This window comes from Urocitellus parryii, chromosome 1 (assembly GCF_045843805.1).
Source record: "Urocitellus parryii isolate mUroPar1 chromosome 1, mUroPar1.hap1, whole genome shotgun sequence".
Lineage (NCBI taxonomy): Eukaryota > Metazoa > Chordata > Mammalia > Rodentia > Sciuridae > Urocitellus > Urocitellus parryii.
Window position 1 is genome coordinate 65,433,468 of NC_135531.1, and position 22,704 is coordinate 65,456,171.

Here is a 22,704-nt window from a genome sequence, read left to right on the forward strand (position 1 = left end):
AAACAAAGATGTTGTGTCTGCTGAAAAACTAAAAAATAAATATTTAAAAAAAAATTCTCTCTCTCTCTCTCTCTCTCTCTCTCTCTCAAAACAAAACAAACAAACAAAAACAAACCTTGGTAATTAAAATTAAGGTATAAGAGGTGGGTTGATTTAATAAAAGGCTTTGATTGAAGGATGTTTTAAAACAGATGTCTATTTTATTATTTCAACTATATTTACTCATTATTATTGGGTGAATGAAGTATTATCTAGAAAAGTCCTCAGGTGACCTGCTTTAATTTAATGGATAAGAATGCATATCTGACTGATTCTTCTCTCATGCTTTACATTTTTTGTTTACATTATAAATTGTCATAGAAAACAATTGTGCAGAGAGTGAAAACATAATCCTGAAACCAAACTGTAGTCAAATAGGCACAAATTCTGAAATATTAGGGACTTTAGTAATTGGGGATATCATAATAATGTAAACACATTCCAAAACAGTTTTTAAAAATTATATTTAGATATAACATTGAGGGCTGGGGATGTGGTTCAAGCGGTAGCGCGCTCGCCTGGCATGCGTGTGGCCCGGGTTCGATCCTCAGCACCACATACCAACAAAGATGTTGTGTCCGCCGAGAACTAAAAAATAAATATTAAAAAAAAAAAGATATAACATTGAAGTGTATATTTCCACATATACAACGAGTCAATTTTTCTGTAAATTTTTTTTTCTTCCCTTGCAGTGGTGGGGATTAAACCCAGTGCTCAGACATGTGAGGCAAGCCTTCTACCACTGAGCTATACCCCTAGCCCCTGCCAAAAACTTTAGTTTCTTCTTTTTTGTTTGTTTGGATTACACTCAGGGTTGCTTAACCATTGAGTCACATACCCAGCCCTTATTCATTTTATTTAATTTGTGTATTTAATTTTTTTTTTAATGTGGTGCTGGGGAAGCACTCTATCACTGAGCCACAACCTTGGCCCCCTTATTTTATTTTTTGAGACATGGTCTGTAAATTGCTGAGACTGGCTTTGGTTTTGTGATCCTCCTGCTTCAGCCTCCTAAGTCACTGGGATTATAGGCATGTTTCACCATGCCCTGCTGCCAGAAATCTGTTTCTTAGAAAAGTTTTCTCTTCTTGACATTTATCAGACTCTGGAAAAGTGATGAGTCCTGGTTCTCTGTGGGTTAGTTCTGTTTCATCTGTGCACTCAGAGAAACTTGAGAACAGTTTTGAACAGTTTCCCATGATATGGAACTGATCCAAGGAGATGCAGGAATTGATCAGGTTTAGAGTGTCACTGGGGAGAAAAGCCATGATATCCTTTTGGGTTATATGCCTATACTAAGCTTTGACAGAGTTGTTCATTGATCATTCAGAGGTCAGTCTCTTATAGTAGGTTCCAGCCCCACTCTCTGTTAGTGATTGGACAGGCCTTAAGCCCTTAAGGAATCTCCCTGTCCAGTATAATCTGACCTAATTTTTACCTTAGTATTTTTTTTTTTTTGGTACTAGAGGTTGAACTCAGGGATATTTTACCACTAAACTACATTCCCAGGTTCCCTCTCCTTTTTTTTTTTTTTTTTTTTTTTAATTTGGGAGAGGGTCTTACTAAGTTGTTGGGGCTGACCTTGAATTTGTAATCCTTCTGCCTCAGCCTCCTGAGTTGCTGGGATTACAGGCATGTGCTATTGTGTCCTGTTTGTTCATTCCTTTTAGTAATTTCATTCCAGGTATTTAATAGTTTTGTTTATTACTGTGTTTGAATTTTCACTTATCTTTTTTGTTTTATTTGTAATGCTGGGAATCAAACAAAAGGCCTCTTGCATGCTAGGCAAGTGCTCTGTCACTGAGCTATAGCCCAAGCCCTAGACTTTTAATTCGTTTTCCTTCTGTGATTATTGCTGATATATAAAAGAATGAATACTTTTTTTGGTATTAATTTTGTATCCAGTCACCTTAGTGAATTTTCCTACTAGTCTTAGTAGTTTTTCAGTCATTTCTCTCAATTCTTATAGGTAGGATGAGATCTTTTGCAAATCAAAGGTCTTTCTTTGTTGTTGTTGCTTTGTTTATGATACTTTTCTTAATTCTTTTATATATCCACTAGAAAGTTATTAATAGTGATAACAGATCTCTTTGTCTTGAGCTTGATTTTGATATTAATGCTTCTGATATATGATGATTAAATAGAAGGTTGGTGGTTTATTCCATCAAATGATTTGTTTTTATTTTTTATTTTTGGTTAGGGATTGAATCTAGGTTCTCATCCATGCTAAGCACAATCTCTACCAGTAAGTTACACCCCAAATCAAGTATAGGTTTCTGATTCCTTTTGATCTGTAATAATTTATGTGGCTATACCTTGGGAACTTTCCTTTTCATCAGTTTTCTTTTGGGGATGGGTAGTACTGAGGATTGAATTCAGGAGCACTCTACCTTCACCCACATCCCCAGCTTCTCTCCTTCCTTCCTTCCTTCCTTCCTTCCTTCCTTCCTTCCTTCCTTCCTTCCTTCCTTCCTTCCTTTCTTTCTTTCTTTTTAAAATTTTTTTTAGTTGTAAAAGGACACAATACCTTTTTAAAACTTATTTGCTTTTATGCGGTGCTGAGGATTGAACTCGGTGATGAGAATTGAACCCAGTGCCTCGAACATGCTAGGCATGCACTCCACCACTGAGCTACAATCCCAGCCTTTTTTTTTCTTTTTGAATTTTTAAAATTTGAGACAGGGTTTCACTAAATTACTGAGGCTGGCCTTGAACTTGTGATCTTCCTGCCTTAGTCACTGGAATTATAGGCATGAATAACTGCACCTGGCATCACCAGGTTTTCTTTTGTTTTTTCTTTTTTAAAGCTACAGTCAGGATGATAAAAATTTCTGTTACCATTTCAGTGATCTAACAGAATGGTGAAGGTGAAGGTGAGGTATGGAGCTGTACTTCTGTGTGTGTGTGAGGTGGGGTGGGGGCTGGAGAGAATGTTAATGAGGGAAATTATATCTGTCAGAAGTTTCTGAACTGAAATTCTAAACCAATGCCTGGAGAACCAGTTTTCAGAATTTGTCTTTATTATTGGTCTATGGCTTATTTTTACTTTATTATTATTATTTTTATTATTTATTATTGCTTTAGTATTGCTATGGCTAAGTCTAGTTTCTTATTTGTTAACACTGACTGCTGCATGAGGAAAATTCTCTGCCCCTTGGAGTGAGAGTTACACCTCTAATTAAAGATAATCTCTTTCATGTGGGGGTGAGCTCATGGATAGTATCAAAACTAAACAAAACTTTTCAGATGAAATCTCTATAGCCCTAGGGCTAGGAATGCAAACTCAATGTTTGTGGAGACCAAGGTGGTAATGTTAATGAGTCAAGCTGCCAGGGACAAAACAATGTGGAGACCCAGGGCTAAGGTCTGTGGCTGCCTAGACTGCCTGTGCTCTGTGCATTGCCATGTTGGAATGTGGGTCCAAAATGTTACCAAATCTTGGAGCAAAAGGGAGTTCTTCATGGAAATATGTATATTTCAAGAACAGTAAAAATTCAGATTTGGGAGGAGAAATCTCTGAATTTTTAAATGTTGGCAGCTAATTTAGAAGATATTTTTTGAACCTCAGTGAGGCATGCTATATGAGCTGTGGATGGTCAGTTTATGACTTCTGGCATTAGGTGTTTGCATAGTGTGACTGGTTTCTTACCCAGCCCTACTTTATTGCATTCTATTGGTGTGAATTAGTGACAGGGCCTCCAGGATGTCTCTACCCTAGTTCAAGACTCTATACATCCTCATTTGTACCATTCAGTAGCCTACCAACTCTTCTCCAATTCACTGGACAAATTGTAGCCATGGTTAACCTTTCAAAATATCTTTGATGGAGTCCCATTTTCTACATGATTTTTTTTCCCTTTGTGTTCAGTCTGAGTTCTATTTATTCTATCACAGAATATAGAAACTCCATAACAGAGTGTTCAAGATTCTATATTGTGGCTTTCTGCTAACTTTCCAACTCTACTACCACTCTAAAACTCATTTCCTTTTACTCTTTTTCCAAATTCCCAGAAATGAAGGAAAAGCTATTTTGAAAAATAAAGAAATTTTTATCATTGCTACCAAAGTGGGAGGGGGGATATCACCAAGTCATCATAAATGTTGATGATTTTCTGAAAGGTGAACAACAAGATTGAAGGAAGAAATTAGATCCTGAAGCAGGGTTTAGAGAGGACTGTAGTGAAAGGGGAAAAGGGTAGTGGAACAAAAGGAGTGCTTCAGATTCAGAGGCTATGGACCCCAATACAATTCTGAGTTCCTTTCTCGCTGATATTTTTAAAAATATTTTTTTAGTTATTGATGGACCTTTAATATATTTGCTTGTTTGTATGTGGTGCTGGGAGTTGAACCTAATGACTCACACATATGAGGCAAGATCTCTACTGCTGAGCTACAACTCCAGCCCCTTTTCTCTCTGATTTTATAAATTGTTTTGAAGTAAAAAATAAGTTAACACACTTTGATTAAAGCCTTTTCCCACTTATTTTGGATAATAAGATAATCAGTTTTACCCTTAAATAGTCTTTTTTCTTTTTCTTAGTAATGTTCAAGATTCACTCTTTAGCTTTTGCGGTTTGTAGACTTGGTACTTTTATGTATTAGGAAAAATGTTAGGAGAAAATATATAAATCATTAATATTTTCTTTAGGGTCACCCTAAATCATGTGGCTAATGGATGCTTATTATGGTGAATCATAAAATATATCTATTAGCATCTTCATTCAAAGTTGTTAAAATTTTTAGTTGGTGTGGTAGCACACGCCTGTAATCCCAGCTACTTGGGAAGCTGAGTCAGAGGATCACAAGTTCAAGGCCATCCTGGGCAAGTTAGTAAGACCCTGTCTCAAAAAAATAAAAATAATAATCATGATAATTTAAAAAGGGCTGAATCTGTAGCTTAGTGGTAGAACACTCCCTGGGTTAATCCCCAGTGCCACAAAGATGTTAGACCTGACTAACATATTATGAATAAGTCCCAAACATTTTCTGGAGAGAGGTGCCAAGAATTTCAGATAGTTTTCTACTTTAGTTTATTTTCTCTTTGGTACTGGGGATTTAACCCAGGGGTGCTTAACCACTGAGCCACATCCCCAGTCTGTATTTAATTTTTATTTTGAGACAGGGTCTTGCTAAATGGCTTTGCCTTCTAGAATTTTTCTTGTGTTTTGTATTTATTGTTTAATTTGGGAGCTCAGTTCTGCGATTCTGCCTTTCAAAGATTATTGATAAAATAATTTCTCATAGGTTTTCAACATCATTGTCTCCCTTTGGTATAGCAGAAACAGAAAGAGAATATTTGGACTCTGAAAACAAAAATATCTTACTTTTTTTACTGGATCATTTTTCTCTCTCATTCTTTTGTTGTTGTTGTTGTTGTTACCTGGGACTTAATAATTGAATATTTCCAGTCCATATTATTTTTGAATTTTTTATTCTTATTTGTTTTATTTTATTTTTTGTAGTTGTAGATGGTCAGCATGCCTTTATTTTATTTGTTTTTTTTTTTTTTTTTTTTATGTAGTGCTGAGGATCAAACCCAATGTCTCACACGTGCTAGGCAAGTGCTCTGCCACTAAGCTACAGCCCCAGCCTACTATTTTTAAATTTTGAGATGGGTCTTGTTAAGTTGCTTAGGTCCTTGATAAATTGCTGGGGTTGGCCTTGAACTTGTGATCTTCCTGTTTCAGCCTCCTGAATTGCTGTGATTACAAGTGTGCACAATCATACCTGGATTTTGTATGGTTCTTTTTTGTGTGTGCCAAGGGTTGAACCTGGTGAGACTGGCTTTGAACTCTTGATCCTCTTGCCTCAGCCTCCTGAGCCACTGGGATTACAGGCATGAGCCACCACACCTGGCTTGTATGATATTCTTAAGAATTAAAAAGCCTCTTTACTCCATTAATTCCTTGTCTCTTCAGTTAAGTCTACTTGTTTATATTTTGAAATATACATAGCAATACATGAGTTTTGATTACCTCTACTACAGTTTAGGAACTGGTTATTGAATAGTCTTTTCCCCTAATTCATATAGAGTAAAAAAATATATACATATATATATATATATATTTATTTATTTTTTTATTCTGGGCATTAAATTCAGAGGTACCTTACCACTGAGCTACATCATCTCCATTTTTTTTTTTTTTTAAACAGGGTCTAGTTACATTTCTGAGGTTGGCCTCAAACTTGAGATCCTTCTGCCTCAGCCTCCTTAGTTGCTGGGATCATAAGTTTGTGCTACCTGCACAGCTATATAGAGTAAAAAAAATTTTTGAGGGGTGGATATTGAGAATTGAACACAGAAGCATCTTATAACTGAAACACGTCCCCAGTCCTTTTTATTTTTAATTTTGAGACAGAGTCTCACTAAGTTGCTTAGGGCCTTGTTAAATGGCTGAGGCTGGCTTTGAACTTGCCATACTCTTGCATCAGTTTCCCAGGCTGCTGGGATTACAGGTGTGCTCCACAATGCCCAGCCTGCAGCATAACATTAGTAATAAACACTAGAAATATATTTCTTGTATCTGACAAGATTAGTTTTTCATTAGGTCTTACATTTGCTGGCAATATGTAAATCCAAGTGGGCATATCTATCAGAAACAAAATCAAATTAGAGAGTGAACAATTGAATTCATGTATTAAACAGTTACTTTACTTGCCCTACCCATTTACTTTTTATTTATTACTATTATTATTACTATTTGATTTTTTTTTTTTTTGAAATGGAATCTTACTGTGTTGCTCAGGCAGTTGTCAAATTTATAGTTTCAGTGATCCTCCTGCCTCAGCCTTGCACATAGCTGAGACCACAGGCCTACACCCATACCAGGCAATTCATTCACTTTGTGTTATTTATACACTGTTATATTGTTTTACAATAAGCTGTTAGAAGTAATTATTATTATTTGAAGGGTGAACTATTAAATACCCATGTAACCAAAAGCTGGGTCCTCATCCTTGACACCAACCAACAGTGAAGACATGGTCTTGAGAAAGAGAAAAATGTTTTATTGCTTTGCTAGCAAAGGAGAAACACAGGGGACTCCTGTCCAGAGCCTGTGACTCTGCCCATCATGGGGAGCAGGGGGTTTTAAAAGAGGTGATTCAGAGAAAATGAGATTAGGAAGGAGAAGCTGAGGAAGGAGAAGGTTAGTGAAAAAGGGAGAAGATGAGGAAGGAAAAGGTCAGGGAGAAGGTTGGGAAAAGGAAAAAACATGTACATTTCAAAGTGACAAGGGATATAGTGAAAGTATCAAGTGAACCCCTGTTACACCCATTTAAAAATTTAGTTTCTGTGTACACAGTATGTTTAGATTCTTTTCTGAGATTTAGTGACACTTTCAAGGTTCACTGAAAGAAATAAACATTTCCCACAGGTTCCTTAGGAACAATGTTGCTTTATGTAACAAATGCACGTGTTTTTTTGCAATACTTACTTTTGCTTAACTTTTTTTATTTCCTCCTTCTCAAAAAGCCCTGCTCTTCCTCCTCTTCCTTCCACTAGAGATTGAATTCAGAGGCATTGTACTCCTGAGCTGTATCCCCAGACCATTTGTTTGTTTTTTGAGAAGGGGGATTGCTAAATTGCCCAGCTGGCCTTGAATTTGCAATCCTCCCACCTCAGCCTCTTGAGTTGCTAATATTACAGGCATGTGCCACCACACCTGGCCTTACTTTTATTCTTCTTTTAATTTACTTGTAGATTTATATATACTCTAACTAATAATCCTTTTCATGGGGATTATGAACATGTTACTGCTATTGGGTAATGCTGTATTTGTTTAAATATCTACTGTGAGTTAATGAAATATCATTTGTGGCTCTAAACATCACTAGATAAAGACTAAATATACTGCATTCATATAATTTGTTGATGAGACTAAAGTAGATTTTTTATAAGCTCATTTTTGAAGATTAGGAGGAAAATGCACTTGGAGCTGCGAGTTACATTTTTGTAATAAACATTGAATCCTAGTTAGTTATACTAGATTTTTTCATTCATTATTTATTTGTCTCTTAAGCATATGCAAATCTTAAGCAATCATTTCAAGAAGAAAGGATTGTAACACTTGTGAGTTAAATACTTTTGAATATTGTTTTTAATTTTTTTTTATCCAAAACGTGTTTATTGGTATGGTTTCTCATGCATCTTGATTCAGATTGCTTTTTGTGCTACTTCCTCCTGAAGGAACATTCTCTGTAAACCTTGCTTTTCCACCTGTAGGCTGGCAGAGGACAGCCAATACACAAATCTACTTTTGTGCATAACTAAAAACTGTGGTGATTTTATAGCATCCTGGGCTTTTCACATCTGTGAAATAGGAATTGCGGCTCTGTACCAAGTGCTTCTTCTTCTGCTTCCTCCTCTTCTCTTCTGGAGAGGTGAAAGAGATTCTTTTTCCAAACCATGTTCTTGTGGGGAGTGTCACTGCCAGAAAGTTGAATACTGTTTTTGTTTGTTTGTTTGTTTTGTACCAGAAATTGAACCCAGGTGTGCTTAAACATTGAGCCACATCCCCAACCCTTTAAATTTTTTTTTAAAAATTTTGAGTCAGGATCTCACTAAGTTGCTTAGGGCCTTGCTAAATTGCTGAGGCTGGCTTTGAACTTGCAATCCTTCTATATCAACCTCCGGGCTGCGGGGATTACAGGCATGTGCCACCACGTCTGGCTTCTGTAAGATGAACTATAATGTTTCTTTCAATATGATGGTTATTTTATGTTTTTAGGTGACCAAATCACAATCACGGGAACACAAATGAGTGTAATTTTTCATGCATAGTTACATGAATAAAATAATTAATTTTGTCCATGTGTAGTACTGGGGATTGAACCCAGGGATGCTGTACCACTCAGCCTCTTTTATTTTTATTTTATTTTTTTGAGACAGGGTTTTACTAAGTTGTCCAGGCTGACTTTGGACTTGGGATTCCCCTGTCTCAGTCTCCCATGTTGCTGAAATTTCAGGTGTGCACCACCATTCCTGGCAAATGAAATATTTAATGCTATAAACTAAAAGAGGTATCCTATATCTTGTTCTGCAATAAGGTAGTTTTACCACCAAGACCAAATTATTTAAAATGTGCAGGGTTAAGATTCCCTTTTTTGAACAGTTCAGTGGACACTGCTATTGTTGAGTTCATTTCATTTTTTTTTTTTTTTAAGTATAAATGACTGCTCAGTCTTTTTCCTGGTGCCATTGGGTTTCAGTTAAATCTTGTGTAATAGGCAGCCATTTTCTATCTTTAAAGTGATTTGCTTGTCTGGTCTATTTTGAATTACTTTCAAGTTTGAATTTAGAAAAAACTTTCTTTAAAAAAATTTTTTAGTTGTAGATGGACAAAATACCTTTATTTTACTTATTTATTTTTATGTGGTGCTGAGGTCGAACCCAGTGCCTCACACATGCTAGGGAAGTGCTCTACCACTGAGCCACAACCCAACCCCTGAAAAAATTTTCTTGTATTTCTTTTTTTTAAAATATTTTTTTGAGAGAGAATTTTAATATTTATTTTTTAGTTTTCGGCGGATACAACATCTTTGTTTGTATGTGGTGCTGAGGATCGAACCCGGGCATCGAACTCGCATGCCAGGCGAGTGTGCTACCACTTGAGCCACATCCCCAGCCCCTCTTGTATTTCTTATTACCAAGATCTGAGAAAATGTTTCCAAGTACAGACAAAATTCTAATCATGAATATTTGCAAAAATGAATAGGAAATTCATGGTGAATTATCTTATTACCCTACTATAATTGTGGTTGTTTTGGTTAACTTCCTTATATGTAGGCTTTCATATTAGATACCTATACTCTTTTTTTTTTTTTTTAAGAGAGAGTGAGAGAGAGGGGAGAGAGAGAGAGAGAGAGAGAGAGAATTTTTAATATTTTTTTTTTTAGTTCTCGGTGGACACAACATCTTTGTTGGTATGTGGTGCTGAGGATCGAACCCGGGCCGCACGCATGCCAGGCGAGCGCACTACCGCTTGAGCCACATCCCCAGCCCCTTATACTCTTTTTTAAAATTTTTTTTTGTTGTAGTTGGACACAATACCTTTATTTTATTTACTTACTTTTTTTATGTGGTGCTGAGGATCGAACCCCGGGCCTCGTGCATGCTTAGGTGAGCACTGTAGGTGAGCGGTGTACCGCTGAGCCACAACCCCAGCCCCCTGGATACCTATACTCTTAATTAGATAAATATTTCCTGGTTGAGTTTTTGTTTATTTTTTTGGTACTGGGGATTGAACTTGGGGAGCTTTATCATTGAGCTATATACCCAGCCCTTTTTATTTTGAGACTGAGACTCACTGAGTGCAAATTGCTTAGGGCCTTGCTAAATTGCTGAGCCTGGCCTTGAACTTGCAATTATTCTGCCTCAGCCTCCAGAGTTCTGAAATTGCAGGCATGCACCACCCTGCCTGGCTTCCCAGTTGAGATTTTAATGGGTGTCTCTTTCAATTTACAAATTTGGAGTAAAATTTCATATCTATAGCATCATATTCCCTTTTAGGAATATGATATTTACTTTTTAAAGTCTTCTATGGAGTTTAAAATTTTCTTCATATAGGCTTTATAAATTTATTTAATTTGATCTGGGTAAGAATAGGATAGCTTTAGATCTGTTATTCAGAGAGAGAATAGGATTTTCCCAATTTTAAATTCTAATAGGTTATTGATACTATGTAGGAAAGATAGTGATTTCTTACTGATTTTAATAGTTTTAAAAATAATTCTTCAGTGAATTATGTGTCATCTGACAATGAAAATAATGTTTCTTTTCCAACACTTATGGCTTCATTTTGGTCATATTTTATTATTTATAATTGCAGAACAAATTGTACACTGCAGCAGAAATTGCATTTAATCTTGTTTTGCAGCATCTCTTTTATGCTCACAATGTTCTGTAAGTACACAGGACAGTCTTATTTTCTTCATTTTGCATAGAGATAAGTAAAAAAAATAAACTTAGCCTCAAGATAAAATTTGATGTGTTCAAATTTGAAGTAAAACTAGAACAAGAATCCAGGTCTTCAAACCACTATTGTCCATATTTCTTAATGTGATGTATTTCTCTAAAAAGCAAATTTGGGAGGTGGGGTTGGCACAGGAGATTGAATTTAGGGCACTTGATCACTGAGCCATATTCCCAGCCCTATTTTGTATTTTATTTAAAGACAGGGTCTCACTGAGTTGTTTAGTGCCTTACCAAGTTGCTGAGGCTGGCTTTGAACTTGGGATCCTCGTGCCTCAGTCTCCCAAGCCCCTGGGATTACAGTGTGCACCACTGTGCCCAGCTAAAATGTAAATTTTACTTGAAGTTTAATTATGTAAATAGTCTCATGAATTATATCTCAAACTCAAAACTGAGCTCATTATTTTTCACCCTCCATATTAGTTGCTCTATCTGAATTTTTTGTTTTAGTATATGGCTTCACCATCCTTTTGGCTTAGGTCATAAACCTAAAGGCTTTTACATTCCTCTGATTCCTCAATACCTAAACTGAATGGGTAATCACATCAGTTTATTCTACCTTTGAAAATCCAATTGGCTTACCTTTGCATCCTCTGCCCTTCTTGCCCATCACCACCATCTTTATTCAGGCTAATACAATTCCTCTCTTTGTCACTGATCTTGCCCTCTGTCAACTTGCCTTCCACCTTGCCAAAGTGATCTTATAAAATGCAATTCCAACCCATTCGTCTCTGGTTAAAATCCTTTAATGATTCCTCATTATTTCAGGATATAATTCAGGAGGCTACTTAGTGCTTATGTGTGTGTGTGTGTGTGCACGCACACACACACACACATACATACATAAATACATACATATGTCTGTTTTGGTACCAATATCATGCTGTTTTTGTTACTACAGCTCAGTAGTATACTTTCAGATCAGGTATTGTGATGCCTCCTGCTTCACTATTCTTGCTTAGTATTGCTTTGACTATTCTGGAAGACCACAGACTTTGAAACTAGAAGCTTTACTACCATATGTGCTCAGTCTTTTTTAACAAATGATTTTGGTAAAATTGGATAGCTATATGTGGAAAAATTAAGTTAGACCGCTCTCTTTCAACCTGCACAAAACCCAGATTGAAATGGATCAAAGACTTAGGAATTAGACCAGAAACCTTACAACTTCTAGAAGAAAACAGGATCAATACTCTATCATATAGGTGCTGGCACAGACTTCCTTAACAAGGCCTCCAAAGCATAAGAAATAAAACCAAGAATCAATAAGTGAGATGACATTAAACTAAAAAGCTTCTGCACAGCTGAGGAAACAATTAAGAGTGTGAAGATAGAGCCTACAAAATGGGAGAAAATCTTGACCAGTTACTTCTCCAATAGGGGATTAATATCTAGAATATACAAAGAACTAAAAAAGCTTAATACCAAAAGAAAAATAACAACAACAACAATAACCCAAATAACCCAATCAATAAATGGGCAAAAGAACTAAACAGAAACTTCTCAATAGAAGAAACACACAGAGGCCAATAGATATATGAAAAAAATGTTCAAAATCTCTAGTAGTCAGAGAAATGCAAATCAAACTACATTAAAATTTCATCTCACTCCATTCAGAATGGCAGTTATCAAGAATACAAACAACAATAAATGCTGGCCAGGTCGTGGGGTGAAAGGAACACTTGTACATTTGTAACAGGGGTTCACTTGATGCTTTGACTATATCTGTGTCACTTTGAAACATATATTTTTTTTTTCTTTTTCCCAACCTTCTCCCTCCCTGATCTTTCTGATCTTATCCTTCCTGATCTTCTTTTCCCTTCTCCCTTATCTTCTTTTCCCTGATCTTCTCCTTTCTGATCTCTCCTCCCTAATCTCATTTTCTCTGAATCACCTCTATAAAAGCCCCCTGTTCCTGATGATGAATCTCAGCCTTTGGGACTGAAGTCCTCTGTTTCTTCTTTGCTAGTAAAGCAATAAACTGTCTTTTTAATTTTTCTGAAAACCGTGTCCTCGTTATCGGATTGGCATCGGAGACAAGGACCGAGCTTTCGGCAACCCATTGTTGATGGGACTGCAGACTACTACAACCACTCTGGAAAGTGGTTAAGAGATTCCTTAGAACTAGAAATGAAACCACCTTATCACCCAACTATCCCACTCCCAGGTGTTTTTCCAAAAGATCTAAAATCAGTTTAATACAACACAACGACATACCCACATCCATGTTTATAGCAGCATAATTCACAACAGCTAAATTATGGAATAACCCAGATGATCATCAATAGATGCATGGATTAAGAAATTGTGGTTTATATATATACAATGGAGTCCTTCTCAGCTATTAAAATAATGAAATTATGGCATTTGGCAGTAAATGGATGGAAATGGAAAATATCATTAGCCAAACTCAGTAACTCAAAGATTGAATGTATTCTCTCATGCAGAAGCTAGATTAAAATAAAGGAAAGAGGGAGAGAATGATAAGATTACATAAGGAGCCAATCATATATAATTAAGACTAGTGAAAGGAAGTCTAGTTAAAGGAAGGAGAACTTGGGGGGTGGGCAGGAGGGAAAGGGAAAGAGAAAAGAGGTGATCATAAACTGAAATCAATTTCCATGAATGTCTAAGTTTGTTGGGATGAACCCAAGTACTAAGTTTAACTATAAAGATCTAATAAAAAAACAAAGTCTGAGGTCTTGGAAGAACCATTGCACTGATCACCTGGGAGAGATGGGAGAGGTTCCAAAGAGGAATGCCACAAACTAACATTGTTCTTGCTTGAATTCCGAAAGTTTTTCATAAGTAAGTACTTCTTCCTCTTGTTCTCCTCCTCTTCCTCTTTCTTTTTTCTTAGAAAAAGGATAAAGGAGGTTTAATCCTTTGCTAGCAAAGGAGAAACACAGGGGACTCCTGTCCCAGAGGCTGTGATTCTGACCATTGGCAGGAAATGGGGGTTTTTAAGGAGATGATTCAAAGACCACATTCCATGTGTTGTAATTTACTTATTAATTTAGGAGATCGTCACTTCTGAGATCTGGTACTATCCCCAAAGTACGGATTACTTCATTCCTATGGTGGATGTGTACTAAAGGACAGATATAGCTGCCTAAAATGGGGAAGAGAGGTAATCCTTTTTCCCCTGAGATTAAGGAGGGGAAGAGATTTGGAAGTAGCAGGGAGAGAGGAAGAGAAAGAAACATGTCCATTTTAAAAATAAGTTGCAGTGACAGAGTAGCAAGGGCAATATTTAAATTTGTTTTAATTGAACATGAACACATTACCTTTGTTTTACTAGTTTATTTATTTTATGTGGTGCTGAGGATTGAACCCAGTGCCTCATGTGTGCAAAGCAAGTGCTGTACCACTGAGCCACAACCCTAGCCCAGCAAAGGATATATTCAAAGCATAAAGTTGGCCACTGTCACATTTCCCCACTGTCAATTTCTATATTCCATTTCTATCAAAAAATGGGTGATGACATCACCAAATTGCTTCCTGCTGAAAGAGGGCAAAGTTGGGGGAAGTAACCCAAAGACCTTGTTCTCTATCAGGTTGGGCTTGGGCAATTAAGGGTATTCAGCATTAGAGCAATCCAGAGGCACACAGTGGCAGATGGCATGTGACTGGACAAGGCGTTCATAGTGCAGAGATCATGCTAAGACAACAAAAAATGAGACAGCAAAGCATTGCTTTTTTGTAAACAATTAGCACAAAAGCAATTAGTATTTTAGTCTCTGAAAATCATGAAGGCAGTAACTCAATCATATCAGTGAAAAACAGATCAAGTTTATCAATGTAGGAGGATAGGAAGATTTGTAGGTCTATGAGAGCAGGCTCAAATTAACTCAGAACAAACTTGCAACTCTGGAGTCCTTTGTGATCATCATTATTAGACACTCCCTCAGAAGAACTCTTCCTTTATAGCCTCCAGCTTTATTTCTTTTGGTAGGGCTGACAAATGTACATCTTTAAGTTACATTAAAAAAAAAACAAACATTGTTTTTTCCTTGTAAATGTCCATGTAGGATTGTGTTTAGGCTAAACTCTCCTTCCAGGTGTTTGAGACCAAGTTAGTCAAAACTGACCTGTTATTGTCTACTCTTAAAAGTCAGTTAGAGATCACTTAGGGGTGTGTGCAAAGCCTCTTGGCTCCTTTAGCTTTCCTTTACCAGTGATGTCATCTGACAGGATGGGTTAGACTCTTGTTGATCATATGTGGCTTCTCTTGGAAGCGTCAGGGATATTTCCATCTCTGATGACCCTCCTCTTTGTAGAATGTGCACTGGCTGGCTTCCTGTTCTCTACAGTCCTCTTGAGCTCCCTGATTGGCAGATTAGGTGACTTTCCAGAGTTGCAGGGCCCAGAGAGGGATCCCATCATTTTTCTGTGTCTTGGCTGAGCTTAGAGGGCAATGGACAAAACTTTGGCTGCTTTTTCCCTGGCCCTTTTACTTCGTTGACTTTGGTCTCCAAGTTTTTGGTTTTAAATATTCATCAGGCCATTTTCACCAATCTTAAAGTGGAAGTAACAGGTAATAACTTCACTATATATAGTTCTACAATGCCGGGTGTGTTGGCACATGCCTGTAATCTCAGCAGCTCAAGAGGCTGAGGCAGGAGGATCACAAGTTCAAAGCCATCCTCAGCAACAGCAAGTTGCTAAGCATCTCAGTAATACCCTGTCTCTAAATAAAATACAAAATAGGACTGGAGATGTGGTTCAGTGGTTGAGTACCCTGAAGTCAATCCCTGGTACCACCCCTCAAAAAATATATATAGTTCTGCAGTTACCCCTTTCATTTAATTGGGGTTAATATTAGTCCTGGAAGCCAGCATTATATACTCTCTGTCCTATAGGTGATGGCTTATTATCTCAAATTAACTCATGCTGTTTTATCATAAACAGTACCTCTGTAAAACACTAACAGAAAACTGTTATAAAGTTTACAAGGAAAACACAAAATGAAATTAACAGAGCAAAAACATATTCAATTTGTATAATAGCTATGAACCAAGAAAAGTTTTTATAATCTTAAACCTTTACTTAGTTATGTATTATATCCCCTGTTTATTTGGAGATCACAGTAATCTTTACAACAACAATTGATCTTTTGAGCACAATTTTAAATGAACTAAACTCTAGCCTATTTTGGAGCCTTGAGCACAATTTTAAATGAACTAAACTCTAGCCTATTTTGGAGCCATTCCAACATGAAGTAAGGTGAGAGGCAGAGCCTTATCTCAGGTAAGGTGGGGCTCTTGACAAATAACACAATACATTACATCTGAAACATGAATCAAACAAAGACTAGGAGAGTTTTTAACTTTCTTTTTGTGGAAAAAGTGGCAAAATGTTTCCATGTTTACAATTTCACCTTTAAACAGATCAGGCTCTCCTATTACTCTCCAAAAATACATTTAAATTCCAATTCCAGTGTGAAGAGTAACACAAAATCATATATGTAACTTATTGACAACAGGTTACTTTATCCAGCTATAAAACATCAAATGACATGAATAAATACCAACAAATTTGTTATTTCTATATAAATCCAAAACTATTGCTATGAATAATTTTAGTTTGGAGAACACCAGCTTGGCAAAGTGCTCTCTTTAAGCTTTACAATTAACTAAGTTTAACTTAAAAATACCATTTAGAAACAATAGTGTATGGTAACTGTAATCATAGGTCTGCATGGATTAGTAGTGCTAGCAAAAGTCCAGAGGCTGTGATTCTCAAAGAAGTACTTCTTTTTTTTCTTATTTTTTTTTTTAGTTGTAGATAGATACACAATATCTTTATTTATTTGCATGTGGTGCTGAGGATTGAACCCAGTGCCTCACATGTATTCAGGCCATAGAAATACTTCTTAATATGTTATTTGCCTGTGGTTGATTTCCAGATCTCTAAAATGATTATTTTTAACAATTTTATCTAACTTTATAGTTATTTGATAGAGAAAAGGATTTGAAGTCCTGAATTTGAAGTTCTGTTTCTTGAGACTACATAATGGTTGTTATTTGTACTTTTCCTAAAAACTTGTTTATTTGAATATATTTTATATCACTTCATTTTGTGATTTGCAAGGTTTAGTGTTTTGCCTAGAATCACTATGTATTTCTTTGAGATTAAATTTAAGCATCATCTACTTCAGTAGGCAACTGTGACCTTTCAAATTTGGCTTAGGTACTCCTCTCCTGTTTTTTCATGGAATTTACATATAGTCTTATACGTGATTGTCTATATGCCTGCCTAATTGCTAATGTAGTCTGAGAGCTCCTAGAGAGTAAGGACTATTCTCTTTTATACATCCTTGGTGCTTAGCATATATGTGTTTAATTGAATCAAAATATTATAAACTGCAAGGAGTTCAGTCAATTTTTAAAAAATTTCTGTAAATACATTCCATTTTATAATATATTATTTGAAATGAGTGGGTTATTAAGTGGCACTTAAAAACCTATTTATTTTAGAATTTATTAAATAGTAAAATTCTTTTTTAGTGGAATGACCTTTCAGGTTAATATTACTATGTAATGTCATCATGACCTATAGGCTGCTAAATTGGTAAATTTGTTGATCTTTTAGCAGTGCTTGACAGAATTTACCATTCTTTCCTTCTTGATATATTTCCTTCATTTGATGTCTGCATTGTCTTGGTTTACCTCCTATTTTATGCTTAATACCTTTTCAGTCTCCTTTGCCATATCTTTTTCCTACAACTTCATAATATTAGGGCCTGGCTCAGTTCTGTGTCTTATTCTCATGACCCCAGTGATCTCATCATTTAAATGCTATCTAAATACCAATTAATCTCAAATGTATACCCACTGCCCAGATTTCTCTCCTAAATTTCAGATTCATGAGGCCAACTTCTTACTTTCATTGGGGCTTACAAAATGATACCCTGAATTCCAAAGAATGATGACTTTGAACTAAAGGAGCAATGTGCCTCTCTCTGCCACCCGTCTACTGAGTATACTAATCATTACTCTTTAAAGCACAGGGAGGGGCTTCCTCTGAAGCCTTCCTTCCCAGAAGGAGTACAATTGAGATGGCACTTCATTAACCAGGAAAGATTAACCTGAAGAAAGAAGAGACTCAAATTCTCCATTCCCAGGACACTCTAATACATGACCAGGCAGCTGTGAGCGACTACCTGGGAAACTTTATATACTTAATAAGACAAACCATGCTTTGCATTCTTCTCCTTATCTCTCCTGTAGCTTCTTACAAATCTCCAGGATGCTCCACACCCTTCCCTATCCAGTCTCTCTTCTTCTCCAGAGGTTATTTAAGCCTCAGCCATCTGGACCTCAAGGGAGTCTAATACGTTGTGTTTGAGTTCCATGCTGCGATTTTCCTTTCATGCACTTTAATCAATTTGTTATGTCTTTTTTTTCTCTCATTAATCTGCCAGTACATTGTCAGTTCATTTCAGTGAACCTTCAAAAGGCAGAGGGGAAGTTTCCCTTTGTCCCCACTTGACATTTCTGCTTTGATGTCTCTACTTAGATCCCAAAGTCAACATGTCCAAAATAAAGCCTTTATTTCCACACTTCCCCCCAATTTCTCACCTACCATCATCCAAACTAGTCTCTGAGTTTGTGACAACTCCACTCACCCAGTTGCTCAAGCTATTGAAATTATCCTTAACTTCATTTCCCAAAGCATTGGGAAATCTTGTTTTATCTTCCCCTCCTAATATCCAGAATTAGACCGTTTATCTTTTCTGCTACCACCCTGGTATAAGCTACCACCAGTGTTCACTAGGATCCCTTTTGTAATGATCTTCTTGCTTTCACTCCTGCCTTCTTATAGCTTGGCCCCTTAAAAATACAAGTCATATTGTGTTACTTCTTAACTCAAAGTAAAAGCCAAAGTGTTACAGCTCTACAAACTGTTCAATCAACTCTCTTCCCCACCCTTTTTACTCTCCTGACTTCACTTCCTATTTCATAACCATCTGGACACAATAACCTCCCTTGCTATTTGTCACATATCAGACAAACGCTCTTGCCTTGGGGTCACTGAGTTGACTGGTCTTCCATCTAGATTGTTCTTATTCTACATGTGGCTATCTCCCTTAGGTCTTTCATGTCATTGCTCACATATTGTATTCTTAATGAAACCTTACTGACCACCTTATTTAATGTTTCAAACCACCCAGCTTTTACCTGGCAGCCTCATTCACTCCTGGACACCACTGATTCCTCTTGTTCCACTCTTCTCTCTCTCTCTCTTTCGTTCTTTGTACTGTGGCTTGAACCTAGGCTGCTTAACTATTGAGCCACATTTCCAGCCCTTTCTATTCTTTATCTTGAGATAGGGTGTTGCTGAGTTGCTTAGGGCCTCTTTAAGTTGCTAAGGTTGGCTTTGAACTCAAGATACTCTACTTCACTGGAATTACAGGCTTGAGCCACCATGCTCAGCTGTACTTTGCTTTTTCTCTTACTACTATTCACCTTATAACATGTTCTGTGTAATTTACTTATCTATTATAGTCATCCTTTAGTGTTTTTTTTTAACCCTGCTCAGTCTGTTAGGAAAGGGATCTTTTTTTTTGTTTGTTTGTTGATATGCCCAAAGCAAGTAGAATATCATGGTCATAAAGAAAGTGTGTAAATAAATATTTGCTAAGTGAATGATTGGATATCTGATTGTCCAGAAAAGTTTTAAATTCACAAATTTTCTCAAGAATTTTATTAGACAAAGATTTTATTTTGTTTGAAAGTTTTTGAGAAATTAAAAAATGCCAGTGTTCCTTTATGTTCTTTAATTGATGAATTAGGATCCATGAAAACATCATAGCATTTACATAAAAATTTAATAAGTATCATTCAAATAACCTCTTCAGGGCAGTCTTTTTAATAAAACTAGCATTTCTGTAGAATTGGAATTTTTCTATAATGATATGCAGTATAGTAGAATTTAGTGCATACTTTAGATTTAAAAATAACCATGTAACAGTGTGTTGAGTGGGGCCTTTTTATCTTGTTCCAGAATTACAGCTGAAACCCTAAGCTGAAGACAAAAGTCTCTAAGAAACTAATTTTCTATATTTGGGTTTCTATGAATAATCTACAAGCCACTGGGGCCAGAAACTTGCCTGCAGAAACTGCCCCTAGGAACCATTCCTGTAGAATTGTAATCCCCCATCCCATCCCAATAGGAGCATAGGTCTCACCGGAGGGGTATTCACTGTTCTTAATGACTAACTATTTCCTCCCTTCTAAAGCCTACTTTTATTCTTCAAATAACCAGTAGTGAAGAGTATGGGGTGCCTGCAGGTACGGAGTATGAGTAGCCATTTCACTGCTTCCTTGGATATTTGCTTAGCTATGGATTTATTGATTTGCTCTTTTCTGCCTGAGCAGAGGTAGAGTTGAGAGCAATGGTGGGGCTAAAGGTGAGGGGAAAGGATACTGTTTAATCTGTTTTACTGGCTGCTTCATAGAGGAGCTAGGCTTGACCTGTGTTTTTCTATGTCTTGCTTAAGAATGCTGGTAGCCAGATAAAGGGACTTCAGCAGTGGTAGAGGGAGAATGCTGACTGCCCAAATAAGGTAAAATGTACCAGGGTAGGTCTCCTTGCAGGAGCCTTGGAAGAATCCCACAATCACCCTGAGGAAGCTAGCAGTTATGTGTTTGCCCCACGAAAGGATTTGGATACCCAGTTAGTGTCAGCCAGAGAAGCAATGGCAAACAAGGAGGACTATGATTTTATCTGGCTAAGGCCAGAGAAGACCCTCCCTCCTTCTAATTCTCAAGTCATGGGCTCCCAGAATTAGTGAAGGGTAAGCAATTTTTCTGAATAAGACCATGTTGCATTTCTCCATTCCAAGCTGCTAAGTATGTGGGTTAAACCATAGAGAGAAAAATATTTTGAATTTGAGACTGAAGTCTTTTAAGTATTAAAAATAATAATATAATTGGATCTTAATATCTGAAGGATAGAGTTCTAATAACTGGAAACATCTAAAAAGTTATGAATGGGACCATGTTGTTTAAAGATTCCCAATATATATTAGTTAGGTTTTTGCTGATCAATAAACTATTACAAACCCAGTGACTTGAAACAACAACTATTTATTATTTCTTAGAAGCCTACCTCCTGCCCCCACCTTTTGGGTGCTGGGGATTGAACCTAGGGGCACATTACCATCGAGCTACATCCCCATCCCCCCCGCCTTTTTTTCCCCTTGAGACAGGGCCTTGTAATGTTGCCTAGGCTGCATCAAATTTGCAGACCTTCTGCCTCAGCCTTCTGAGTTGCTGAGATTATAGGTATGTGCCATAGCACCTGGCAGAAGTGTACACATTGGCTGGATAGTTTTGCTGATCTGTAGCAGACTCAGTTGATATCTGCTGGGATTGTTTATGTATTTGCAGTGAACTGAGGGTTGGCATGGGGTGGCTGGTCTGGGATAGCCTCATTTGGCATGGTTCTGCTTGGTTTTACCTTCTGGCCTGCTATCCTGAGCCTGCTGTCATTGTGGTGGCAAGGGTTCAAGGGGAGGAACTCTCTTATACCTTTACTTGAGCTTTTCATAGAGGCCAGTCTCTGAGTTAGTAATGGGAAGGCAATGCCAAAAGGCATGGAGTCCCTTGCTTTATAGGGAGACATGAAATTTAGGATCACTAACTCAATGTGCCACACTTACCAGGTGGGAAAGGACATTCCCTACATGAAAGTTAAGGACAGTTATTAGAAAAGATAAAACCATTTTGTGTTTGTATTCTGAGGAGTAGAGACTCTTTAGTATATAGGTTGCAATTGATTTGGACTATATAGGTTTCTAAGACAGAAATCATTTATTTTTATATTCCTTCTCAATATATGAGTTTAACAAGTTAATTTTTGAAGCATCTTTATTTTTAAATTTAGGATGTCATGCTAAATATGAATATATATAATCTACTTAGAGGTAATACCTAAATTTGTTATATCTAGAGAAAGCTGTAGACACAAAATTCATGGCATTTGGAATTGAATTCCAAGAGAAATAACAAGGAAAATGGTAAGTGATTGCTTCTGGAGAGGCTGACCATAGTATGTGGAAAGATGAGAAAGGGGTTGGTGACTTTTGTTATGTAGGTACATTTGTGTGTATATTAATTTTTAAAGTATGTGATGTATTACTTTGGATAAAATGAGTAATAATTTTTAAAGAACAAAGTCCATTTTTAAAACACTATGCTGTTGTTTGCACATGATGTTTCATTTGATTTAACCTTCATAGTATCTTCATGAATGCCTTTCTTATTTCTACTTTAGATGAGGCATGTAGGCTTAGAGAAATTAATGACTTGTTCAAAATTTCATAATCTTTATGTTCAAGTCGGTCAAGATTAGAAAAAGGCATGTATGCTTCTGAAGACTATCAGTTTAACTCCTAACTTTTAATTTGATATTCCAGTATTCATTGACTGAGTCAATAATCATTGACTGATTTTAATCTGCTCCATAGAGCTATTGTGCAACCAACAGAAACAATGGAACTGAAATATATGTGTATATATATAAAAAAAATATAAAATATATATGTATAAATATATGAAATATATCTGTATATATACACAAATATATGTACATATATATAAAATTTCATACAATATAAGTGTAAGGAGAAATATATATATATATATACAAATATGTATAAAGAAATATATTTATATTTACAATCA

The 22,704-nt window shown here is 36.5% G+C and overlaps 1 protein-coding gene and 1 pseudogene across 2 annotated transcripts in view; one reads left to right on the top strand and one right to left on the bottom strand.

Annotated features, from left to right (window-relative positions):
• Atg10 (autophagy related 10) overlaps window positions 1-22,704 on the top strand; it is a 289,841-nt gene that overhangs the window by 15,807 nt on the left and 251,330 nt on the right. The window lies entirely within an intron of this gene.
• Window positions 8,212-11,630, bottom strand: LOC113178466 (small ribosomal subunit protein eS27 pseudogene; annotated as a pseudogene).